We start from the raw sequence: 15624 nt of genomic DNA, 5'->3' as shown, positions 1-15624 counted from the left end.
GGGTGATCAGGCACACGTGTGTGGTGATGGATTGTAGTCTTTGGGTGGTGAACATGATGTAATCTACACAGAAATCGAAATATAATGATGTACACCTGAAATTTATATAATGTTATAACCCAATGTTAATTAATTAAAATAAATAAAACAGAGAGAAATAAGAAGTAGAAAAACAGAGCAAGTTTTCTGGAAGCTGCAGGACAACTTCAAGTTTTCTAATACATGTATAATTAGGATCCCTAAAGGAGAGGACATAAAAATAACCTAAAAAACAATGGCCAAAAAATGCCCCAAACTTGTTGAAAATTATGTACTCACAAACATAGGAGGCGCAACAGACTCCAGTTACAAGAAACATGAAGAAGACATCAGTACCCATCAAAATCAAATTGCTCTCTCTATAGATATACAGAGAAATCTTATAAGCAGTCAAAGAAAAAAATCATTTTACGTTCAGAGAAACACAGATAAGAATGACAGTAGATTACTTGTCAAACAATACAAGTGAAAACAGAGAGAAGCAACACCTTAAAGCAATGAAAAAAAATGTTCATACTTGAAATCTATACTGAGCAATAAGATCTTTCAGAAAGAAGGAAGGCGAAATAAGGGCTTTTTCAATATTTACACTTTCAAAGAATTCATCACCAGAAGACTATAACACTAGAAAATGTCACCAATGAGATAGGAATAAAATCATAGTTCTGTCTAGTAGGTGGCTACAGTAGTGTTGTTGAAGAGGCCAAGTAAACATGGTGGCAACACGGCCAAAATATAGTCTGGCATCTGTCCCAATTCCAGGTGGGATCCTCTCAATAGCCTGTAGTATCCTAGGCCCAGGTTGCTACGCAAAGTCGGCATAGCTAGGCCATGGGAAACCAGAAAGTCAAACAAAAACATGTGTGCTATGGGGGTGCTAGAACCTGATGCACTGGGAAGCCACTGACTAGATGAGCATAGTGTGGACTGGTTGTTTTCCCATTCCAGGTCTATGTGTATAGGCAGATTCTGCTTTCCTTAGTGGAGGAAGCTCCTGGACAAGGACAATTTTAATCATCCTTGGCTCTTTCTGCTATGATCTCTACTGGGTGAGTGTGCTCATCATTGATATGAATTAAATACCCTTAGTACCCAGAAAATTTTGGCAAACCCTGTGACTTAAGGCATATCATCATCATCATAATCATCATCATCATCATGGTGCCAGAATAGCTCTAAAAAATAGCCAGAGAGTCATCTAATAATGAGTGGATCACAACTAACAATTCATCCTTGCTCTAGTTTGCATCTCCATTGAAATGGGGCAAGAACAAAAAAGAGACAGATGAAAGGAGTGGAGAGTCAGGGAAGAATACCTCGTTTAATGTGATCTTCATAAATCCTGACATGCCGAGTGTCACCACAGAGGGAAACCAAGATGATTGAGGTGTTTTCAGTGCATTTTAATATGGAGTAAGCAGCCCCAAATCCAAGAATTTAGTATAATGAGGGTCTTTGAAAGAGAAAGATCCATTTAGAACATCATTTTTTTTTTCTTATTTCAGTAAGTCTTGTTCAAGCAATCCATTGTGACATTCTAAGAATGGCTGCCTTGGGCCAGCAGAGAAAGTGAAAGTTCCATTGAATGCCTTGTTGTGTATTTTGAGAATTAAAGTGAGTGCATTCGACACTGTCAATAGTGTCTGAAACTTGAAAGGGAGTAAGGAGCATTTTAGTGAGGCTCTGTTAGATTCAACAGTAGAATGTCTAGTGAGATGGGTAAGATGCCAGTATGTATTCACCACCATCAAGACATAATGAGTGGCAACAGTAAGAGGGGCAGTGGCCCAATAAAATCTATTTGTCAGCAACTATTAGTGGAAGGATTCCTACAGAGTGGCACTCCAATAATTATAATATTGTTAATGTCATGTCTTCCTGCAGAGAGTGAACTAGTTTGTCACCATGGGGGCCACAGTAGAGGAGAGGGGTAACCCTCTGCATTCAGCCTGAGTCAAAGGCAGAGGATCCTCTATGACTTGTTTAATGGGCCCATTGGGTCAAAAGTAAGAGAATGGGATCTGCACAGTAATCTGAGGAAGTTTGTCACTAGTCTCTCAAATTTGTGCTAACCTACCAGCTTGGAGATTAGATTGGGCATCAGTAGAAGAACCCTTGGTGTGGGCAGAGATATCCATCACCTTAATATGTATCTCTTATATCGGAAAAGCAAGGAATTTTCAATATTATTTACCTCAAAACGGGTAGCCTTGAATGACAAATTGTTGTTGTTGCCAGTGGCCAGACCAAATGGCTAGACCATTGGCAATGACCCAGGAGTCTGAAAATGTGTAATTGGGGCCAGTTGTTGGTCAGGTTATCCTTCAAAACTAATATAACTTCCTGGAGTTTGGTCAATTGTGTCGATTTTGAGCATCATCCTTTGTCAGGATGTCCTGGTTAAGAGATAAAAAGCAACATACCTCCAAGAATCTCTATCATATTTGATGATGACACTGACATCATAAAATATATGTGCTTTTTTTTTTTACTGTTCACTCAGTTGATCACAAGGGGATCCTCAGGTAACCAAGGGAGTATGAAAGAAAGGTGACCCCTTCTAGCACTGTGGCATCTGGCAAGGGACTAAGGACAGGCGAGATCACCTCATCCTAAAAGTGAGACAGGCTAGAGGGCCATATTTGGCTCTATCCTGTATGCACTATTTCCATTTCAGCAAGGAGGGCTTGGTTACAATGCAAAGCTTGTGGGGTGCTACTTCCATGAGCCAGGGTATAATGGGCAGCTGGGTGCAGAGAGTTATAAGTTCAAGTCCTGTGAGAGCCTCCATTTCTGGGAGAACTCAGTATGTGAGCAGATGTTGCTCTAATGATATGTAATGTGGGGCCTAAATGGGCAGTCTATTGCACCAGAAGCCCATAGAGGCCATCCTGGGTGGTCCATAGACTCCAAGAAGCATAAGAGATGGTTGCCAGAGCTTCCACCATAAGGGAATCTCCAGAAAGCACTAAATGAATGGCCTGTTAGAAGGTCCCTTGTACTGATTCTAGAGCATTCTTGTTTAAAGGGCCCCACTCAAAGTGGGCCAATTTTTGGGAGATTGTATAAATAGGCTGTAATAGTGGTTGCAGATGGGGAATACCTTGCCTCCAGGAGCCAAGGAGATCAACAGATGTTGGGCTTTCTTGAAACCTATTAAAAATGACAAAGTTAGGAGTTGCTTTTTAACTACATCAGGATTGGAGCAGCCCTCAACAATCTAGATGATGTCTAAGAATTTAACTGAGAGTTCTCTCATCAGTAAATGCAATGGCGAGTGTTTCTATGTCCTCTATAAGAGTCTCTAGTGATTCTCCTTGCAGGAGGATGGCATCATTGTAGTTCCAAACCTGGGTGCCTGGAGACAATTAGATCAGGTTAAGATATTGTTCACAGAGGTTATATGCTATGACTTGGCTATTGAAGTACCCCATGGACAACTGAATAAAGGCGTATTGTGTTATAACAAAGGTGAATGTGAACTAAGGCTTAGAAACTGTTAAAATAGGCATTGAAAATAGAATATATTAGCCAAATCTATAACAGCAAATATCTGCTGGTGGAAGATTGGATGGTCTAGGTCATATAAATTATGGTAGATGTAGGGACCTTAATCAGTGAGATGGTGGCATTAAGTTTGCTTTAATCCACTGTGAGGCATCATTCATGCTTTTCAGGCTTATGAATAGGCAAAATTAGCCTATGAAACAGAAACAGTGGGGATAATTTATCTCTTCACTTCACAGATCTTGTACAATGGGTCCCAATCTTTGAAAGCCCTATTTCAATTTATATTGGGCCATATTAACAATTGTAAGGAGTTGGGGTAGATCTACAAGGTCCCATTTGGTAAGGCTAACAGTATGGCCTTAACTTTTATTTTATTCCAGTAGGTCACTGAACTAGTTAGACAATCCATCCCATTAAGGGGAAATCCAAGGGGGGTGGGAGCTGTGACCACTGAAAAATTAATCAAATTATTGTGCAAATGGTTGATGTAAGATACACTTGTTTGCTTTCCATCTTATGTCTGGTAATGCCCCAGAGAACATAGAAAGTTCTTCCTTTAAATTTAGTGGGGCTTCTGGGGATCACTGCAATTTGGGAATCAGTATCAACCAAGGCCATAAAAGGTATTGTGTGACAACCAATGGACTAGCAAGGAAGATTTCCCTCAGGAAGTCATTGGAGGCCTGGGGTTGTGCTTCATATCAAGGGATGAGGCAGTTGTCCCTGCAACTTAGCGATGAGTTTAAGGGAGAAGGAGATGGGATGTTTTGTATACTGTATCATAGAACAGCTGGAGCTCCTCAAAGATATTACCCCAAATCAGATAGAAGTGGAAGCCCAGGTCACAGAGTCACTAATACCAGGTCTTTTGATGAGGGCTCTGCAGTGGTGGGGTGTAGCCCTGGAAACTAGGAAATGGAGGCTTACCTCAGTAGTAGTGTTACCTTGGGAAGTGAAGACCTATGTCTCAGGGCCCTCTTCATGAGCAGTCAATTGATTCTAAGTCATCTAAGGCCACTTTATTAATTAAAAGTAGCGAGGAAGCCCTATAATTTGGGGCTGCTCCCGTTACGAATAACTGTTAGATGTTAGTTTCAAAAGGAGCCTGCTCAGGATTGGTTTTGTTTTCCTGCCCCACTGGTGTGCTCAGAATAGTGATATACTGATTGAACTATACCAATTTTCCTTAGTAATTACCCCCTCAAAGCACTCCAATTCATGAAGGATTCACTCATTTTTTAAATCTCAATAACAGAGCAGGCCACTTTACATGCTATGAATACCTAGAGGAGCAAGGAAAAGGCCACTAGCTCTATGTTAGTCAGGTGGGTGGACATTGTGTATCTATTTCTATAAGCCTAGAGGTTGCCATAATAAATTATTAATTTGAGGAACCCAAGATTTGCTAGTCAATTGGCTTCTTTTGGCAGGAGACAGCATTATGTGGGCAGAGGAACCAATAAGCACCATTTTCATCTGCCATTTGCTTAAATCTTTTAATAAATTTTAAAGTTCCAATTGAATCAAACCTAGACCTCTGTTTCAGTTTCCTCTCCCTTATATTTTTTATTTTTGGGTAGTTATAACATATGCTTCAGGGGAATCTTCTCTACTTAACTCATGTTGGTAAGCTTCTGTGTTAGTTTCCTGAGGCTGCTGTAACAAATTACCACAAACTTAGTGGTTTAACACAATAGAGATTAATTTTCTCACAGTTATGGAGGCAGGAAATATGAAATCAGTTTCACTGGGGCTACATCAAAGTATCTACAGGGTTGTGCTCCTTCCAGAGGCTCTAGAAGACAATCTCTTCTTGTTTATTCCAGCTTCTGGTGGCTGCTGGCATTCCTTGGCTTGTGGCACATCACTCCAATCTCTGCTTCTGTGATCACATTACCTTCTCTTCTTCTGTCTGAAATCTCCCTAGGATCCCTCTTACAAGGCCTCTTGTGATTGTAGTTAGGGCCCACTCAGGTAATCCAGCACAGTATCCAAATCTCAAGATCCTTAACTTAATTGCGTCAGCAAAGTCTTTGCCATATAAGGTAACATTCAAAGGTTTAGCAATAGGACCTGTAGATCTTGGGAGGCCATAATTCAGTTATCACAGCTTTCTCCTCCAGGGAGTCCCAATTAATATCATCAGAATTAGGAGAATCCGCCATGGTTGCTTCCGTATAAGTTTTAGTGGCATTGGGCCTATGCTAACAGCAGAATACAGAGTAGCCCTTTGACTTGTTGATATGCTTCAGCACTTAAGAGGACCCACATTCTCTGTCTGTTTTACAGCTAACCAGTAGGATCATTGTGTCCTCTTGCTTATTAGGAGGTTTGGGGACAAGGCATTTGGGGCCACTCTTCATAAACATTTGTGTCACAGGATACCATGGGTTTTCTCTTGCAGCCTACAACCCTGAGGATCAAGATGTGTGAGAAAAAAGTAAGGGCGGCAGTATCATCAGAGTGATTTAAGGGTTCTAGACGGCTGTCTGCTTTTACAAATGTAGAGCTCAGCATGGCTGCTCTTTTCACTCTTTTCTGTCTTTTTAAATATCTTTTTTTTCTCTAACCTCTGCTTTTTTCATGAGCAACCACCTGATGGGCCTATATATTGCACAGGATATAAGTCTTTTCCCTACACTTTCTATAGAACAGAGGCCAAGACCTTCTTAGAGAAACACAACCAACTGATCCCAGGGTTAGAGTCTTTCCCCTGAGCCTAGCATCAGTCACATCTTATGCATCAAAGACACACACAGACAGGGAATTTAAAACAACTATGATGAATATATTAAGAGTTATAATGGAAAAAACATGAAAGAACAGATGGTTATTGTAAGCAGAAATATGGTAAACCATCAAAGTGAGTGCTGAAAATTAAATGTTAACAGATATGAAGAATACCTTTGATGTACACTGAACACAACTGATAAAATAGTCAGTGAGCTTAAGACATGTCTATAAAAACTTTCCAAACTGAAATACAAAGAGAAAAATATGAAAAAATAACATATCATCAGAATATTGTAGGATAAGATCAAAAGATGCAACACAAGCACAACTGGAACACCAGAATAAGAAGAAAGAGAAAACAGAGCAGAAGATGTAATAATAGCTGAGCATATTCCAGAATTAGTGACAGACACCGAAACATGGATCCAGGAAGCTCAGATAACACCAATCAGGAGACATACAAAAAATCTATAATATCATATTCAGGCTTCAGAAAAACCAGACAATGGATAAAATCTTGAAAGAAGCCAAGGGAGGGAGGGAAATGCCATAGTATAGAGGAACAATGATGAGAATCACATTGGACTTCTGGTCAGAAACCATGAAAACAAGAAGAGAGTGGATGAAATAGTTAAAATGTTCGGAGAAAAAAATCACCAATTGAGCAATCTATATCCAGAGAAATTACTCCTCAAAAGTTCTTCAAAAAAAAAATTATTCTTCAAAATAAAGACTCCCTCAGACAAACCAAAATTGAGGAAATTCATTGCCAACAGACCTGGTGTGCACAAAATGTTGAAAGAAGTTCCTCAGAGGGAAAATGATAAAGGTCAAAAACTCAATTCTATGTAATGAAAGGAAGAATGTAGAAGAAGGAAGCAATGAAAGTAGAATAAAATTATTTATTGTTCTTATACTTAGCTCATCTTGAAAACAACTGCTTGTTTAAATTAATAATAGTAACAATGTATTCAATAATTATAGCACACTGATAAGTGAAATTGATGACAGCATTGCCATTAGGAACAGGAGGGAGGAATTAGGAATCCTTTCTTATAAGGTACCTGCCCTACACATGAAGCAGTGCAGTGTTAATTGAAGATTGACTTTGATTTGGTATAAATATATACTGCAAACTCTAGGGTAACACTTAAAAAGCTTTTTAAAAGCATAATTTGCATACTAAAGGAGGAGGTAAAATGGAATCATATAAAATGCTCAACTGAATCCAGAGAAAGCTGAAAAAAGGGGAGGAAACAACAAAATACAAGTGCAATGAATAGAAAACCGTTACGAATATAGTAGATATTTATCCAACTATGTCAATAACCACTTTAAACGTGAATGGGCTAAATGCACCAATTCAAAGACATACTGTCAGACTGGATAAAAATAGCAATACCCAAATATATGTTGTCTACAAGAAACACACTTTACATATAAAGAAAAGAAGAAAAGTCTCAAATCAGAGACCTCAGACTCCATTTTAACAAAGCAGGGGAGATTCAAGCCAAAGTAAGTAAGAAAACAGGAAAACAATGGAGAAAATCAATGAAACAAAAGGTATTTCCTATGAGAAGATCAATGAAACTGATAAACCTTTAGGTTAACTGTTGAGGGAAAAGAGAGAGAAGACACAAATTACCAATGTCACAATGAGGCAGGTGACATCATGACACAGCCTGTTAAATGATATCGTTAAAATGATAATAAGGAAATATTGTGAACAAGTCTATGCCAATAAATTCAGCAATTTAGATGAAATAGACAAATTTCTTAAGATACACAAACTGCCAAAGTTCATTCAATAAGAAAGAAATAACCTGAAGAGTATTATACCTACTAAGGAAATTGAATTTATAAATAAAAATATGAAGAAAACTCTATGTAGCTCCACTGGTGAAATGTACCAAATGCTCAAGGAAGAAATAATACCAACTTAACATAAAATCCTTTCAGATAACTTCATTTTAATTTTAATTTAATTTTTATATTCATTCTATGATGCCAGCATCACTCTGACACCAAAACCAGAAAAAGACATTACAAGAAAGGAAAAGTATAGACCAACATCACTCATGAGCAAGATAGACAATTGCTAAACAATATTTTAGCAAATCAAATCTAACAATATATTATAATCTTAGTGCATTATGACCAAATGAGGTTTATCCCAAGAATACAAGGTTCACCTGACTTTCAAAAATCAGACAATGCAATTCACCATGTTAACAAACTAAAACCAGAAAACCATATCATCATCTCAACAAAGCATTTACAAAATACAACACCATTTCATAATAAAAACTCTCACCAAACTGGGAAGAGAAGGGAATTTACTCAACCAGATAGTGGGCACTTAACGAATATCTGACATCTAACCTCATACTTAATGGTGAAAGACTGAATGGTTCCCCTCTAAGATATGGCACAAGACATGGATGTCCACACTCACCACTTCTATGAAGGTTTTAGCAAGGGAAAAAAGGCAAGAAAAAGAAATAAAATGCACCCAGATTGGAAAGAACGAAGTAAAATGATCTCTCTTTGAAGATGCCATGGTCTTATATATAGAAAATCTTAAGGAATCCACACAAAAAGCAGCTAGACTAACAAATCAGTTTAGCCAGGTTGCAGGATACAATACAACGTCAAAATACAAAACTCAGTTGTATTTGTATATACTTGTAACAAGCAGTGAGAAATTGAAATAAATTTATAACTGCATCCGAAAATATAAAATACTGAAGGATAATACTTTCAAGATACGTATCTTGAAACTGCTGTTGAGAGAAATTAAAGGAGACTTAAATAAATGAAGAGATATTCCATGCTCATTGGTCAGAAGATGCAATATAGTTCACATGCCAGCTTTCCCCTAATTGACCTGTAGAAATACAATCCCATTTGAAATTCCAGAAAAGATTTTGTAGAAATAGACCAGAATATTCTAAATTTCATTTGAGATTACAAGGGACCTAGAACAACCAATATAACCTTAAAAAAAGAAAAACAAAGTTGGAGAGTTAATACTATCTTATTTCCAGACTTACTATAAACAAGCAGTTATCAAGACACCGTGATATTGGCATAAAGATAGACAAATGGACCATTGGACAGCATAGATAATGCAGAGGTAAACCTACGCATATAAGGACAATTAATTTTTAACATAGACACAAAGACAATTCACTGTAGAATGGATAGTCTTTTCAAGAGGTGGTGCTAGGGGGCATATTCCTACCCCCCAAATACGACCATTGATCAGTGCTTCTTACTATATATGGGCAAAAATGGATTCAAAATAGATTATAGACCTAAATGTAAGCTAAAATTCTAGAAGAAAACATATAGAAACCTGTTCTGACTTTGCATTGGGCCAAGTCTTCTTAGATACAACATTCATCTGATTTAGGGCTGTTATCCAGAATATCTACAGCAGAAACAACTTTCAAAACTCAATATTAAGAATACAAACAACCAAGCTGAAAGTGGACAAAAGGTTAGAACAAATACTTCACCAAAGAAGATACGTGGATGAGAAATAAGCACTTGAACACATGTGCAACATCCCTGGTCTTTCGGGAAATGAAATGAAAAGCTGCAGTTTGATACCACTTCACATGTATTAGAATGGCTAAAATTAAAAAAGACTCTGCATAGCAAGTGTGGGCTAGGATTTGAAGGACCTGGAACTGTCATATAGCACTGATGTGAATGTAAAATGTACAACCGCTTTGGAAAACTGTTTTTGCGTTTTATAAAAGGTTAAATACACACCTAACATATGACTCAGCCTTTCCATTCCTAGGTATTTAACCAAGTCAAATGAAAGCATACATACACACAAAACTTGTACAAGGATGTTCATAGCAGCTTTATTTTATTTTATTTTTTCTGTGCAAGAAGTCATTGTTCACTAAGATAACAATTTCTCTTTTTAAAAGATAAGAATTTCTCTAAGGCTGAAAGTTCAACATTTTGCTTTCTTTTTCTTTTGAGAACACTACAGATCTGTTGTCTTAAAGTTGTTGCAAATGCTGCACAACATTGTTCAGATGAATGTTTAAGTCATAATATGATGGATCGTATGAAAATGTCTTTAGGAAAAGTTGAGCAAGCTTACTTTGGATGTTTTACATTAGCCAACACAATTTTCAAAGCAGCTTTATTTTTAATAGCCAAAAATAGAAACATCCCAAATGTCCATCAGCAGGTGAAGAAGTAAATAAAGTGTTGTATATCTACACAACGAAATACTAGTCTGCAATAAATAATAATGAAGTATTGATGCGTGCTAAAATGTGGATGAATCTCAAAATAATTATTCTAATTGAAAGAAGCTAGATCCAAAAAAGTTCATATCATACTGTGTGTGTGTGTGTGTGACAATCATCAGTCATGCACAATTCTAGAAAATGCAACGCAATCTAATAGTGAGAGGAAGCAGATCAATGTTTGTTCCTGGTGATGGGGAGGAAAGAGCCAGGGAGAATTGGGGGGAAAGGCTTGCAAGAGATATGTGGAAATGTTTCTTAATTGTGGAGATAATTTCACGGTTCATATGTCAAAACACATCAAATTGTCTACTCTAAATATGTGCATTTTGTTGTATGTCAGTTATACCTCAATAAAGCTTTTAAAAGATCAAACAAAAAAGAAAAGAGTCTCATTGACTTCTGGGACAATGTCAAGTCACCAAACCTACATGTAATTGGTGTCGCTGAAGGAAAATAAGGAAGAGAAAGACAGAAAAATATTTGAGGATATGATGGTAGAAAATGTTCCAAATATGAGGCAAACCCATAAACGCACAAGCTCGGAGAAGGTATATGAATTCCAAACAGCAAACAGAATGAAAGGCTCACCAAGGCCCACCATAAACTAATTGCTCTAAGAACAAAAATAAAGAGAAATTCTTAAAAGCGGACTGAGAAAAAAACAACATTAAAGAAAGGGGAGCAAAGGTAAGAGTGACTTCTGTCTTCTTGTCTGCAAAAATAAAAAATAAAACACCTGAAACAATCAAGGCATTGTTGCATAAATTCCAGTTACTCCCTTGCGCAGATTTTAACAAAACAGAATTAATTTGATTTGCATGTGTTAACCTGTTCTATGAACATAGAAAGTCACAGAAAAATGTAAAGTGTATGATACTATTGACAAAATAATTTAAAAAAGCTACTCAGGAAAATTTCAACCTAGTTTTGTAGGTTTCCATGAGCTTGAGAAAAGTGTAAAAAAATAACCCAGATAATAATGTTCTCTGTAACCTTCACAGTCTTGGATTGGTGGGGGTTGCGATAACAAGGGGATTGATTGTCAACCATTACTCACACATCTGTGCACTGTTCCTCCCATTTTAACAGCATGGGCTAATTTGGTAATATTTATAGATTCTGATCAACCAAAAGAGAGAAGCTTAGTGTAGAATAAGATAGTGGTCACCAGGAGCAACTCTGGAGCAAGACTGCCTGTCTTTGAATCAAATTCTAGGCTCTGCCACTTAGACTATGTGAGACCTTAGCAGCTTACTTAAATACTTGATACCAAAGTTTTCCTAGGTGTAAAATGGAGATTAAAACAGCACCTATTTCATGAATTGTTATGGGATTAAATGGTTTACTGATCAATTGCGTGACAAGCATATAAGTGTGTGTGTGTGCGTGTGTGTGTGTGTATTTGTGTGTGTGTCTGAAAGAGAGAGAGCGAGAAAGTGAATTTGATGCATCAATGAAATATAAATCAAACTCAAGTGCGGCAGACATTTCAAACTTAATGGAATAAAGAAAGAGAGAGGATTAATCTCCTTCTAGTGCCCAGCCTACACTCAGTGAAGAAATGTGGCCCTGTGGTCAACACTATTAGAGATTCAATAAAAGATAAAAGGCTTGTATTGCTTTTCAAAGCAGAAAGGATTCGATGATGTTTCCAGAAGTGGATGGAAATGATTATGAATCTGGTTAGAAGAAGATGTAGAAAGGAGGAAGAGAAGTTGAAGGAAGAGAAGGATAGGCCTGGTAACATCCTCATTTTATAGAAAATCAAGGTAATCTGACTAAGGTATATGCAAGAAACTGAGGGTTAAGCATATTACTTAAAGTTACTAGGGTCAGCAATAGAGGAACTAAAAACCAAAAGAAAGTATAAAAACCAAGAGAAAGAAAGTGAGGGCAGATTGAAGTGAAGAGACTGTGAGCGAGTTAAATTCTCCTCTCTAAGTAGAATGTGGTCACTTGAGAATGATGTCTGAAGTTGATGAATTACTGAAATACCAGATTAAGCACTTTCTTTAGATGTAAGGAAGGTAACTGCCAGAACAACGCAAACAGGAATTATTAAAATGGTCTACCCTGTGGAGCACAACTGAGGAGTGGGAAGTGATGGGGTCTCGGACCTTTGCTTTTCATCATAGGCTCCTTTGTACCTTCTGATCATCACGATTTTACTTACCATGTCCATAACTTTCTTTCAGTAAGAACAATTTTTTTTTAGAAGATGGTGTGCATGGGAGGAGGTCCCCAAGTTAATCACCATGACTTTAGTAAAACTTTACCATATGGAAGGAGATTTTATTTTACATTTATTATACAGAGTGAAAACTTAAATTGCTCAACAACTCATAGTACAGTAGATCGACCACTCACACAACCATAATCCATGAATGGGCGACAGCATAGTCATGAATGTTGATAGTAGTGTTCCAGAGACATCCCGGAGCCATCAAACTGCATTCAGTATCCTACAGCAAGGAAGTTGAAGGAATGTGTCACCTTACAGTAATTATCTCCAAAATGACACCAAAAAGGGTGCTCGACGGGATGAATGGCAGTTGAGTGAAAATTCACTCCCAACTCCGTACTCAGTTTCGTTGAGATAGTATTACGAAATCTTCTTGAGTACAGAAAGTGGCATGCTTTCATGTGTTGACTTGCAAGATCTTTGGACCTCAGGGGAAATAAATAAATGGATTATAAAAAGGTCCTAAGGTTGGGAGAATTAAGGAAAACCTGTATGAGGGTGTAAGCTAAGTGAGTTCAGGCCGGAGAATCAGGCAGCTGCCTAGAGTAAAATCCTGCCATTACCTGGGATGTAACCCAGAGGATCAGACTCCCTCTGAACCGATACTTTGCTCCTGGTTGGAGAGAAAATGTCAGGCTTCCTTGGGCACAAGAAAGGAAAGACACTGGGCCTTCAAAAACCAGCTGAACAGAGGGAAATGATATTAATAAAGAGTCTCTTGTGTTGGGCATTGAATGCATGCCACACACTGTGAAAAACACTTACCATAGTTATCGCTTCTTTTCATCCTTACAAATATCCCTTTGTACAGATGAGGACTCCAGAGCTAAAGAAACAAAAAAGGTAAAGCAACTTGACCGAGGTAAACACAGCTAGTGAGTCATGGCCTGGGGCATATCTATAGGTATATTTTTATAAGATCACGTCTGTACATTGCCTAAGATTATGACAAAGAAGGGTGCGAGTTAAAATTTTAAGCATACGTTCGAAGGAGACTTGGTTCCCAGAGAGAAAAGTATCCGAAATGCTATGTAAAAACCATCAGTCGAGACAGCCATTTGTTCTTGAGTCCTAAGCAGGGTTGGGGCCAAACTACTTGTTATAAAGGAAATTCCTGAGAACCTTAATTAGAGTTTCTGAAATTCACACTCAAAGCACACACTGAGGTTCAGACTGGTTAAATATTTTGCTCTGGAATTCTGCTTGCAAGTCCCTTTGATTCTAAGGCTCATCTTCTTTGAGGAATTTAGGCCCAGGAATTTAGGAATACACAAGAACGGCTAGGAGTATAGGCGTCCTCATTTCTCACGAGCATCCTGAACCAAAATATCATCAGTTATGTTCCCTTTTGTAGACCCTGTCTGCTTCTGAGAGACAAAGAGCAAAGGGTCCAAGAAATTATCTTAACCTCAAGGACGGGGTGAGAGGAAAGAGACAAAGAGAGAAAAAGAAGTTAGAGAAAGAAACTGAGGACTTGTTTGTCTCCTGCCTTTAAGCACACCCAGAAGTGATCTAGGTATGTGCCCTATTGTGGCGGAGGGAGAAAAGAGGGTAATGGGACTAGGGAAGGCTCCAGATGGGGACGGTAGCTGTATCTTGTATTGTTTTACTGCCCTAAAAACTAAACATCTAAAACAAAAATAGGACAAATGTTATTTTTTTCATTTTGAGTGATGTGTACTTGGGTGCGTGTTCTGTGACATGGTGTAATTTTCTGTATGTTCAAAAACCTGTTCATGATTTTAAAAGGATAGAGTAAGACTGTTTCAGGTAGGTGGAAGCCCTGAGGAAGGATGCAGCTTGAGTCCTGAAGTAGGCAGAGAATTCTGAAAAGGCCCACAATAGTCAGGATATAAAAAGGTGAGAATGAAGAAGTTGGCAAGGGCCAGGTCACACAGCTCATTATATTTAAGTCATGTTGAGGAGTTTGCACTTTAGTCAAAGTGAAATGGGGTGCCCTCTGTGGGTTTTCAGTAGGGTTGGCAAAAGGCACCATTCATTTTTCAGAAAGATCAGTCTGCCTACTGGATGGCGAAGGAAGACCAGGTGGAAGCGGGCAACCAGTTAGGAGGCTATGGCAGTAACCCATGAGAGAAGCAATGGTGGACTCCAGTGGAGTTGGAGAGATTCAAGCGGTGTCTGGAAGGTAGAGGTGATAGGAACTGCGAAGGATGAGATAGTGGCCAGAGGAAGATGTGGGAATGGGAGAGGGAGGAAACACGGGTGCCTCTTGATTGCTATTTCACTTGAATAGCCAGATAGATGGTGGTGCTATTCATCTCTTCATCGAAAAGGGGAAGACGTCTGTGGGAGGAGCAAAGTTAGTGAGTAGGGGGTGGCAGGTGAAAGAAGCTCAGGAGTTTCATTTTTGCCAGTTAAGGATGAAATGCCTGTGAGACATCCGTGTGGAGATGCCAAATAGGCAGAAAACAAGTATGAGATCACAACCTCATGTCTCTTTTTCCCCTGACAAGAATGGGACCATACACCGTTCCCTTCTCTACCATCTGCTTTTCTCACTTAATAACAGCATATTTTGGAGGTCCCTCTAAATCACCCCATATAGACTTAACTCATGCTTGTTAATGGTTGCACAAATAATCCATGGAATGTGACAAATAAAAATGGCAAGCAATAGGATACATTGGAGTATATGAGGAAACCATTTGGTATAAACCTAATTCGACCTGGCTTTGTTTTTCCAAAAAGGCCTGACTGTGGCCATTGAGCATGCATTGTATATCTGCTTAGACATTTTGAAATAAAGGTGCAACTTCCCTCCCCCTCCCAACGTTGGCATCTCCTTAAAGATTAAGCATC

Source organism: Equus asinus, chromosome X (assembly GCF_041296235.1).
Source record: "Equus asinus isolate D_3611 breed Donkey chromosome X, EquAss-T2T_v2, whole genome shotgun sequence".
Taxonomy (NCBI): domain Eukaryota; kingdom Metazoa; phylum Chordata; class Mammalia; order Perissodactyla; family Equidae; genus Equus; species Equus asinus.
The sequence above is the reverse complement of the archived record's forward strand: the minus strand, read 5'-3'. Positions refer to the sequence as shown.